The sequence below is a fragment of the Elephantulus edwardii genome, unplaced genomic scaffold (assembly GCF_000299155.1).
Source record: "Elephantulus edwardii isolate Elephantulus edwardi_28Jun2011 unplaced genomic scaffold, EleEdw1.0 scaffold00001, whole genome shotgun sequence".
Classification (NCBI taxonomy): domain Eukaryota; kingdom Metazoa; phylum Chordata; class Mammalia; order Macroscelidea; family Macroscelididae; genus Elephantulus; species Elephantulus edwardii.
In genome coordinates, this window is record NW_006399751.1 from 26,954,748 (window position 1) to 26,967,354 (window position 12,607).

Sequence of the window (12,607 nt, forward strand, 5' to 3'; positions counted from 1 at the left end):
GATAGATAGATAGATAGATAGATAGATAGATAGATAGATAGATAGATACAGATAGACAGACAGACAGACAGACGTAGAGATAGAGATTTATAATTATTTGGCGGCAGGAATGGTATCTACTTCCTAAACAGTCTCAATCTCTTCGCCATCCATCCTGATGCTACCGATTGGTCCAGTGGTGAGAATCTTTGTCTTCATGACACTGAGCATCAATCCATACTGAAGGCTGCAGTTCTTGACCCTCTGCAATAAGTGCATGAGGTCCTCCTCAGTTTCAGTGAGCAAGGGTGTGTCATCTGCATAACGCAGATTGTTGATAGATCTTCCACCAATCCTAACGCCATGCATCTCCTTGTAGAGCCCAGCCTCTCGGATAATCTGCTCTGCATAGGTTGAAAAGGTATGGAGATAGGACACATCCTTGGTGCACACCCTTCCCAATTTTGAACCAGGCAGTGTTGCCCTGCTCTGTTCTGACGACTGCCTCTTGGTCCAAGTACAGGTTTCGCATTAGAACGATCAAGTGTTCTGGTATCCCCATTCTTCTCAGAGTCAGCCACAGTTTGTTATGATCCATGCAGTCAAATGCCTTTGCATAACCAATGATTAGGGAGACTAAAAGGACAATTGATGCCTTTGAGCTATGGTATTGGGGAAGAGTATTGAGGGTACCGTGGAGTGCTAAGAAACAAACAGATTCATCCTGGAGAGGGCTAAACCAGGCTGCTCCTTGGAGGCAAGGATTCTGAATCTTCTGACATACTTTGGACATGTTACAAGAAGGGACCAGTCCTTGAAGAGGGACATCATGCTTGGGAGGTTGGAAGGACAGCACAGGAGAGGAAGATTCTCTAAAAAGTGTATTGATTCAGTGACTGAGGTAATTGGGGTAGGTGTGATGGAGACAGTAAGATTGGCACAGGATAGATCAGGGTTTAGTGCTGTTGTACACAGAGTCACTATGAGTGGCAGGCGATTTGACGGCACATAACAACAACAACCAACAACAATCACAAGGCAGTCTTCTAATCATAGAGACAGTGTTATGTTGCCATTGACACAGACCAACTCATAGCTGACTCTCCAGTGGGTTTTCTGAGCCTATGAGTCACACAGGAGGAGATTGTCTTTCTCCTTCAGGTAGACAAGTAGTGAAACAGATTTTTTCTCTTGTAAAGCTTGAGAATGTCAGGGATGATGATGGCAGGACAGAGCAAAGCTTTTACGGTTGCTAAGAGCCATAGTCAAATCAAAAGGCACCCAACAACAACTCATTGATTACCCACTGAATGGCAGCTCTAGCTTTAAGTGATTTGCAATATTAACTATTGATTCCTAACACCAACTTTATAAAACACAATTTCCATCCCTATTTTATAGATATGGAAAATAATGCACAGAGAAATGGAAAATAATGCACAGAGAGATTAAGGAATTTTTTTAATTGTCAATCACATTTTTATTAAACAAGGATAAACATTCTTATCATTATTGCTGCATAGAGAGAATTTAATGGCAGTCAATATCTACTTTCACAAATTAAAGAAACACAGGTCAAAAAAGTAAAAGATGACCAGCCTCTTTTACAACTTAAAATAATCTCAAAGGATTTACTAATTCACTTGCATTCTTGTCCAGGTCTTGATTTAGGAATCCAGTCACTGATTCAGTCAGCAATATTAGAGATCGACTTGTGTCTAGCAACTATGGACACACCCAACTTTTTTTTATTAGTTTCAATGAACATTTACAGATATTTTTCAAAGTCATGGAGCCAAAATGTGGAATAATCACAATTTACCCTTAGCAGACTCATTGACCTCTATACATTTGTAGAATATTATTTAGTTCACAATAAGATTTCTCATATATTTCTTTCTTTCTTATACTTTGAAGTAAGTATTTTCAGAGTGAGAGAGTAGGGACGAAAATAAAATAAAAAGATGAGACTTGAGCCTTTTTTGAGTGGTTTAAGTCTCTGGTGTTTTGTTTGTGTGGGTTGTTGTTGTTGTTGTTATTATTATTTAGTAAAGATCAAGGGGCAGGTAAAGGGACAGACAGTGATGCCAATATCATTTCCTTTAATAAAACTACATTTCTCTTTTAATTTGAAATCATTAAGATCCAAAAGATTTTAAGAATCCAACCCACTCATTTTCAAGACAAAGAAACTATTACCAACATTCTGAAAACATTACAAATATATACCATCAGGACATTTTCTTTTCCCCAATCTAGTAAATAAGACCATACATGAAAATAAACTGTCCTTTATTCTGTGACTATCATATGCAATTTCACTTTTTTCACATTCTTGTGTGTAGTTTTATTTATTAAAATGTTATTTTCTATTATCCAGCAAAGCTTTCCCTTGCTAACATCCTTAACCTTTTTTTATAAAGATTATAGCATTTAAGTATTTAAAAGATCAAAGTGAAGAAAATCGAATTATTGTAGTTCAACATGTCAAGATGTCAATGATGAATTCAAACCCTCTTTTGCCTGATAGAGTTGTAAGAAGCTGAGGCAAACAAATAGAAGTTAAATGTTGTATCAAGTCAAAACAGCTGGTAATTGTTAACAGTGTTCATGGGTCATATTAAAGTCAGTGGGAAGCTTTGGGTGGAGAAATTTCTTTCTTCCAGATGGCTTCTGTAGCTTAGCTTGTCATAATTAAAGCTGATGATGGAATCTGAGTGTGTGCATTGTGGAAAAGGCTTGCCAAAGCTTTTAGTGGACAGTAAGATGCTCTTTAATTCCTTGGTTCCCTTCTTTGTATCCTTCATTTTAGGAGGGATTGTGACACTTGTGGAGGAAAGCCACAAAAATTACCATAAGAATACTTGGCTTCCAATGCTGTCTGTGTGGTCTTGGGCAAAGGTTTTAACTACTTTAAGCATAAACTTATTTTTGTGTACATGTGAATAGGCACACACACACACACACACGCCTGCACATACAATCACACCCCTGGAAAAATACAACTGATGGAAATATGGTGTCTCCAAGATCAGACAGTAGTTGTGAAAAATGATTGTAAAAATCCTTCCACAAACTTTAGTTCAGTGATCTTGCTTTTACATACATTAGTGGTTCCATATTAGGCGGGTGAGTAGCCATTATTCATAAGGTTGCGATGAGTTACCGTAGACTTGATGGCACGTAACAACAACAATGATGACAAACATGGCTCTTTCTGCTTCCAGATATGATAAAGTAACTGCTCAGCATGGAAGCCCTTCAGAAAAAAATCAAAAGCTGAGTCAAAATACATGCAGGGGACGTTTTCAGATTTTTAATAGAAAAGTAGCAAATTGTGATACTTAAATAAAGGAAATGAAGATGAAGCTGAAAAGCCTGAGATTTGCCTGGGTTTCTGCCAAAGAGGGGCTGTCCAGTCAGAGTATGTCAGACATGCCAAGCAGAGGAAGCAGAAATCAGACATAGATAGCTACTGCAAAGCCTGAGATTTGTTGGGGTAGATACTATAGTAAAGGAAACTGCACAAGAAACAACAGAATGACTAAGAATTAAAAGTCCTCATACCATTATTCTTTCATTTGCTCCAAATAAGTTAAACATATCTCATGGGAGAAAGAAAAAAAAAACCGAAAAACCAAAACAACACAACCCTATTTGAACAGTTTGCTGCTTGGCTATTTCCTTAGTTGGCTACTTCTGCTGTGTTACTGGATGGTTTTAAAGAACAGACGTTTATTTTTTCAAGATTCAAGAGGCTAAAAGTCTGAATCAGGTCATTGTCTATCTTGAATGGATCCCTCTCTGTCAATTCTGTGAAATCTCTCTCTCTGTGTCAGTTCTGGGGAAACATACTTTTATGATCCTTGTGTTCCCTTTTTATTAGAGACCTCCTGTGGGGTCTGTATTTCACCCCATTCATACTTGCTTCCCTTTGTGTCTAACCTGCTCTTTAAAAAAAAAATCTTTAAATATAACCCCACAATTATTTCTATTTGTGTATAAAACTTTCCTTAATCTTTTTTTCTTTCCTCCTCCTTTTCTCCACCACACCCCAATATGATCAGTTATGCATACCCTGTTCCAGACTGTTAATTGCTATATACATTTTGTCTGATTATCAATTCATTTCAGGTTAATGTTCCATTCACCTTGTTCCATTACAACCACTGTTCATTACAAGGAACATCCATCCTGCTCCACCCTGCCCCCACCATCCCTGTAACCATCTTAATATTTGTCCTTTGGTGACTGAGTTATTTCACTCAGCATATCTTTTAGACTTGTCTGAGCCGTGTAGCTGTGTAGTTTTTCTTGAGTACTTTATTACTTCTCAGTGCTGCATAATATTTCATTATATGAACAACCACAGTTTTTAAATTATTATTTTATTTTAATGAAAATTTACAGACTTTTTCTTTCCATTCATTCATTCTTGCACACTTTCCTCTCTGCTGACCCCTTCTCCCCAGTTTGCTTTTCTCTTTGAAAAGCGAAAAAAATTCTTTCATTGTTATACAATCTCCCCCAGTCCCCGCCCCAGTCCACCAGTCAACTCCATGATGCAGCTTTCACTCTGAACTCATGTCATAACAATAATACCTAATCATATATTCCTCATTCCTCCTAAACAGTTCTCTTTCTCATCTGTTTCAATGCAGTATACATTATTTATACTTTCTTAGTTTCTTCTCAACTCTGATGTCAGTCCCGCTTTACAACAGTGGCACTGTGTGATGTTTATCTTTTTATGACTGAGAGAATTCACTCAGCGTAATGTCCTCCAGGGTTACCCACTTCGTATAATCTTTCATGAGTTCCTTGTTTCTCAACGCAACATGGTATTCCATTGTGTGACTATATCACAGCTTCTCTCTCCATTGGTTTGTTATTGGGCATTTGGGTTCTTTCCAACTTTTTGCTATTGTGAAAAAAAGGCGTAATAAACATGGGTGAGAATATATCTGCTGCAGTGGCCGTTATGGTCTCTTTGTGGCATATTACCAGTAGTGGAACTGCTGGGTCTAATGGTATCTCAATTAGCAACTTTTTTGAGAAAGCACCATCCTGTCTTCCATAGTGGTTGCACAATTTTACACTTCTTGATGACCACATCAGTCTAGTAGGATTTGAAATCAGGGAATCAGATGCCTCCTGCCTTGTCTCTCTATTTAAGAAGTGCTTTGCTTATTTGGGGCCTCTTTCCATGCCAAATGAAATTGGAGATCGCTTTTTGCATTTTGTTGAAGAATGGAATTGGTATTTGTATTGGCATTGCATTGAACGTGTAAATTGCTTTTGGCAGTATTGTCATTTTCACAATATTGAGTCTTTCTATCCATGAGCAAGGTATATTATTTCATTTCTACAGGTCCCTTTTTGTTTCTTGTAGTAATGTTTTGTAATTTTCTTTGAATAGATCCTTTGTGCTTCTGGTTACATTTACTCCCAAGTATTTAATATTGTTATTAGCTGTAGTGAAGGGTATTGTTTTTCTTAGTTCCAGCTCTGCATTCTCTTTGTCACTGTAGAGAAATACAATTGATTTTTGCATTTTGATTTTGTATCCTGCCATTTTGCTGAATTCGTCAACTAAGTCCAGTAGTTTTCTTGCTGAGTCTTTAGGGTTTTATAAGTATGTTATCATATCTACATATAGAGATAATTTTACCACCTCTTTGCCAATTTGGATACTTCTTATTTCCTTCTCTTGTCCTATTGCTATCACTAAGACTTCCAATACAATATTGAATAGGAGAGGTGATAGTGGCATCCTTGCTGGTTCTTGTTCTCAAAGGGAATGCCTTTAATATCTCTCAATTAAGAACAATATTGGCTCTCAGGTTTGCGTATATATATTTTTTACTATGTCTCCCTCCACTCTGGAAGTCGGCTGGCTAACTGGCAGGATGGCTGGCATCTTGATGGCGGCTCCTCTTGGTGGCAGTCAGGCAAGGGAAGATTCTGGGGTCCTTTTCCTTGTGTGTTACTGTTCTTTATGTCCTTCTAAAATGAGTGGGCAACCCTGGGCCTTAGTAAAGGGTAAATAAGGGTGGAGCCTGCTCCAGGCTCCAGCTTAAAATCCTTCAGGAGGCTTGGAGACTGAAGTCTCCCTCCACTCTGGAAATTGGCTGGCTAACTGGTGGGATGGCTGGTGTTTTGATGGTGTCTCCTCTTGGTGGCAGTCAGGCAAGAGAAGATTCTGGGGTCCATTTCCTTGTGTGTTACTGTTCTTTTTGCCCCTCTAAGTGGATAGGCGGCCCTGGGCCTTAGTGTAAGGGCCTTACAGTAAGAGTAAATAAGGGTGGAGCTCCCCGATTAAAACAAGCTTGGAATCTGGAGAGGCATCCACTTCCTTAATAGCTTGCCTCTGGAAACCCTATGAACCTGGAGAAAGCGCAAAATTTATACAGGTGTCCAGGTCTTTCGTTCTTAGGATCGTTGAGTTGACTACAACTCAATGGCACTTAACAACAACAACAACAGTGAAGAAATTCCCCTCTAATACTATTTTGTTGAGTGCTTTAATAAGGAAAGGGTGTTGGATTTTGTGAAAGGCCTTTTCTGCATCAATTGATAGGATCATGTGGTTCTTGTTCTTTGCTTCGTTAATGTCATGAATTAAATTAATTGTTTTTCTTATGTTGAACCATCTTTGCACATCTGTTATGAATCCCACTTGGTCATGGTGAGTTATTTCTTTGATGTATCGTTGGATTCTATTGGCCAGTATTTCATTCAAGATTTTTGCATCTATGTTCATAAGAGATATTGGCCTATAATTTTCTATTTTAGTGGTGTCCTTTCCTGTCTTTGATATCAAGGATATGTTTGCTTCATAGAATGAATCTGGGAGAATTCCATCTTTTTCTATTTTCTGAAATAGTTTATGTAGAATTGGTGACAGTTCATCTCTGAATATTTGATAAAATTCACTTGGAAAACCATCTGGTTCAGGGCTTTTTTTGATTGGAAGTTGTTTTATTACCTTTTCAATTTTTCTTTTGTAATGGGTCTGTTCAGATCATCAATTTTGGGTTATTTCAGTTTAGGTAGATTATGAATTTCTATTTGTCCATTTCCTCTAGGTTTTCATATTTATTTGAGTATAGTTTTTCATAATATTTCAAGTTTATCTTTTTATTTTAGTTGTTTCTGTTGTGATATTGCCCGTTTCATCTTATTTGAAATTTTTTGTGTCTTTTCCTTTGTTAGTTTTGCTAGTGATTTGTTAATTTTATTGACCTTTTCAAAGAACCAACTTCTGTTTTTGTTGATCATTTCAATTGTTTTTTCTGTTTTCTATTTCACTTATTTCTGCTCTAATTTTTATAATTTCAGTTTTTTTAGAAGGTGTGGAGTTTTTTTTTCCTGCTCTTTTTCAATTTGTTGGAAATGTTAGGTTAGAGAGTCAATGGTTATTTTTTCCTGCTTTTTGATGTGTTTACTTATTGCTGTAAATTGACCTCTGATTACTGCTTTGGCTGTTTCCCAGAGGCTTTTGTAAGTAGTGTTTTCATTGTCATTTGTTTCAAGAAACATCTTAATTTTTTATTTCTTCTAATACCCATTCATGTTCAAGAAAGATATTGTTCATCTTCCAAATGTATGGTTTTTTCCTCCTTTATCCTCTTGTTATTTATTTCTAATTTTATAGCATTGTGGTCCAAGACTTTGTTTTATTTCTGTTTTTTAATTGATTGATGCTTGCCTTATGACCTAAAATGTGATCTATTCTAGAGAATGTTCCATGCACTTTGAAGAAGGTGTACTGTGCTTTTCTGGGGGGTGCTTTAGACTATAAATATCTACGAGTTCAAGTTGTTTTATTGTATGGTTTAATTCTTCAGTATCTTTGTTTAGTTGTTTCTTTTTTTTTCTGGTAGTTCAATCTTTTCTTGAGAGGGGTGTGTTGAAGTCTCCAAGTAATATAGTAGTGTTGTCTATTTCCTTTTCCAGTTTTGTTATTATTTTTTTTATATTTTTCAGATCTTTCTTTTGGTGCATACATATTTATTATTGTTATGTCTTCTTGTTCTATTGACCATTTAAGCATTAGGTAGTGACCTTCCTTGTTCATTGTGATGGGTTTTGCATTGAAATTTATTTTATCAGAGATTTATATAGTTATTTCTGCTTTTTTTCTGGTTGCCGTTTCCCTGGCATATTTTCCCCCACCCTTTTATTTTCAGTTTTTCTTTATCTTCATTTTTCAGGTATGTCTCTTATAGACAGAAAATTGATGGATTTTATTTTTTTTTTATCTAATCTGCTACTCTTTTTCTCTTCAGTGGTGTATTTTAACTATTCACATTCAGTGTGATTATTGAGAGGCAAAGTTTTATTTCTATAATTTTGTTAAGTTCATTTTGGTGTTGCAGCTAGTATTTTGGTCCATCCTGCTTTCTGTGGCACTCCTTAAGAAGAACATATTAATGTGTCCTGCAATGATGGTCTTGTGTTTACAAACTCCCTTAGGTTCTGGGGGTATTTTTGGAGTATCTTTAACACTCCTTCATATTTGATGGACAATTTTGCTGGGTATAGTATTCTTCATTGACAGTTGTGTTCTTTGAGTATTCAATATATATTATACCATTGTCTTCTTGCTCCATGGTTTCAGCTGAGAAATTGGTACTTAATCTTATCCGCTCTCCCTTATAGTTTAGTCTTTGCTTCTCCCTTGCTACTTTCAGAATTCTCTCCTTATCTTTGGTTTTGGCAAATTTGACTGTAGTATACCTTGTTGCTTTTCTTTTGGGGTCTATTCTATATGGTGTTCACTCAGTTTCTTTTAAAAAGTTTTTTTTAATTTCTTTTATTTTATTATTTTGTGCTTGTACCATCAAATCGGATCTGACTGGTACAGGAGGAGATTGCCCCTCCTCCAGCACAGCATCTGGTGGGTTTGAACCATATACCTCTGGGATTGCAGTGCCGCTTCTTGCCACTAGGCCACCAGAACTCATTATGCCTGGGAATTTTTCTTCTAGTAATTCTTCCAGAGCTTTTTTGGTGTCTTTACTTGTTTTTTCCTGTTCTGGGATTCCGGTGATGCACATGTTATTTCTCTTGATGGTGTCCCACATCATTCTTAAGTTTTCTTTTCTGCCTTCCTTTTTGATTCAGCTTTATGCTCTAGCAGATCAATAGTGACAATTCTATCATCTACTTCACTGGCTCTGTGTTCCTTCTCTTCAACTCTCTTCATGTGTCCCTCATCATGTTGACAACATCTGAAACATTGGACTTCATATTTTGGACCATGTTTTCTTGTTTTTCCAGTGCCTCTAATACCTCATTTGTATTATCAACATTAATTTGGGGTTTTTTAAAGCTTCTCCTGGGTTTTACTAGCAGTGTCCTGTAATCCTTCAAGTTTGTCTTTCATCCATTTTAAATATCAAATCACTGTTCTTTTAAATTCTGCCAGAGTGTTCCATCAACTTTCTGGCTTCCGAAAATCCATTGATACTGTGTCATTTTTTTTTTGGGGGGGGGGGTCATGTCTTGCTTTTCTTCTTTCGTGCTATTGCTGTGGTAGAGTTTTTTGTGTTTGGGGCGAAAGCCAGTTCTTGATCTGATGTCACTGTTCCAGAAGAAGGTTGGGCAGGTGCACATGTGAATTCACCTAGGGTGGGCACACGTGCAGATACACGTAAATGCTTTGGGGGACACATAAGCAGACCCACACAGTTGGAGAGGCCGTGCATGGGGGACCTGAATGGACAACCAGGAAGCCTTAGTTTTCCCCATGAGAACTTTGTCTGCCACCCCAGTTGAGCTCCAGCTGTCTCACTTTTTCCTGCCTAAGGTGAAGGGATCACACAATAGGTCCTGCAATCCACAATGTTTTTGTTGCTATGTGCTGTTGAGTTGCCTGTGACTCATAGCAACTCAATGTACAACAAACAGCCCTAAACCCTGCTCTACCCTGTGTCAACCTCACTGTCTATGACAAACACGCCCCAATTTCCCTAGCCACTGAATCAGTCCACCTCATAGAGTGCCTCCCTCTCTTGTGCTGTCCCTCCACCTTCCCAAGCATGACATCCTTCTCCTGGTTCCTCCGTGCAACATGTCCAAGTATGTCAGAAGAACCTTCAGAATCTTTGCCTCCAAGGAGTATCCTGTTTTAACCTTCTCTAAGATGAACCTGTTCATTTTCTTAGGAGTCCATGATATATTCAATACTCTTCTCCAACACCACAGCTCAAAGCCATCAATTCTCCTTCTATCCTCCATAGTCATTGTCCAGCTCTCTAATGGATAGCAAGGGATTGCAAAGACCATGGTCAGTATCAGGTGCACCTTAATCTCCAGAGTGACATCATTGGTCTTCAGTACTTTGGAGAAGTCCCTACAAGCAGACTTTCACATCACAATACGTCTTTTCATTTCATGGCTGCTGGTGCCAAGAGTGTTGACTGTGGAGCCAAGCAAACTAAAACTGTTGTTAACAATCTTAATCTCTTCACCATCCATCTTGATGCTGCCAATTGACCAGTGATGAGAATCTTTGTTTTCTTGATATTGAGCCTCAATCCATATTGAAGACTGCAGTCCTTGACCTTCTGCAGCAAGCACTTCAGGTCCTCTTCAGTATCAGCAAGCAGAGTTGTATCATTTGCATAACACAGATTGTTGATGGATCTTCCTCCAATATTGATGCCACACTTCTCCTCATAGAGCCCAGACTTCCTGAAAATCTGTTCTGTATATAGGTTGAAAAAAGTGTGGAGATAGGACCCATCCTTTGTGTACACCCTTCCCAATACTGAACCATGCAATCTCTTACTGCTCTGTTCTGATGGCTACCTCCTGGTCTAAGTATAGGTTTCACATTAATAAGATCAAATGTTCTGGGATTCCCATTCTTCTCAGAGTTAACCACAGTTTCTTGTGCTCCACCCAGTCAAATGCCTTTGCATAATCAATGAAACACAGATAAACTTTCCTCTGGTACTCTTTGCTTTCAGCCAAGATCCATCTAGCATTAGCTACAATATCCTAAGTACCACGGCCCCTTCTCAAGCCAGCCTGGACTTCTGGCAGTTCTCTGTTGATGTGCTGTTCCAGTCATTTTTGGATAATCTTCAGCAGAATATTACTTGCATGTGACATCATGATATTGTTTAATAATTGCCACACTGTGTTGGATCACCTTTCTTTGGAATGGGAAAAATATAGATCTCTTCCAGTTAGTTGGCCAAGCTGTTGTCCCCCAGATTTATTGACACAACTTGTTGAGTACATTCAGAGTACCATCTGCTAGTTGAAATACGTCCATTGGTATAGCATCAATTCCTGCCAATTCCTTCAATGCAGCTTGAACTTCTTCCTTCATTCAGCAGTGGTCCTCCCTAACCACTTCACTCACATTCCTGCTGTCCTACCTGCTCCTGGCGGGTGGGTCCCACTTTGACTCACTGCTCCCTGCTGAGGCTCACTGTTCTCTGCTGAGGCACGCTGCTCCCTGCCAAGGCTCCCAAACTAAATATTATAATACTAGTTCTCACTCAAATTCCTTCTGTCCTACTTGCTTGGCTCTCTTTGCTTGACTTTCTGCCAACCACAGTTTTTGTATTCATTCATTCATTATTGGGAACTTAGACTCCTTCTAGCCCTTTGCTATTGTGAATAATGCTGCCGTAAACATAGGTATACATGCAACTGTTCATATTGCAGTCCTAATTTCTTTCAATATATTCCCAGAAGTGGAACAGCTGAATTACTGGATTAAATAATTCTATTTTCAACTTTTTGAGGAAATGCAAGACTGCATCCATAGAGGTTATGCCCTATTATATTCCTGGCAGCACTGGATGACAGTTAAATCTTTTTTAATAGCTCAAAATTATTAAGTTTAAGATAGTATACACAGATAAAGCCTTATTAAATTGACAAGAGAATTTCTAGTCTAAAATGAGTTTACAACTATAAGGGTTAGAGCAATTCAATATGTAACAGATATTATGTCTAAATGTTACATTTAGATACTGTTTAGCAATATCTAATTATTTAGTCCCATCTAGACTTGTATGTAGGGAGTTCTGGTGGCCTAATAGTAAGAAGCTGTTCTGCCAACACAAAAGAACACAGTTCTAGTCCATCAGCTGTTCTACAGGACACAGACAATCTCCTCTCATGCTATTTATAGACTCTATCAACCTGCTGAAGGGTCAGTCATGAGTTGGTTCTGGTTCAACAACACACAACAAAGCATCAACAACAAACAACACAATAACAGACTTGGAATGCAATCTTCTCCATTGTAATTTATGTCCTTGGAAACCTGCTGGAGTGTCAGTTAAAAATTTGTTCCAATTTGTTGGCAATTTATGAGATTGGAAGGTTTAAATACCATATTCATGACCTCTATCCAAAACTCTAATGTACTCAGTACAAATGTATTGGAATAAATATATAATGGTTCAAAGAATGGCTACCTCAATATATTAAGCATTTAGAACTGAGGCATATTTATGGAAATAAAAAAGTCCTACTCTTTATGTTTTGTGAAGATACACATATTATTACCGAATTTATGCCCTAAGAATGTGTCATCACAAAAGCTGTGACTATTCTTCTATGTCTTCACAAACTATAAAGCAAATAAAAAAATTTA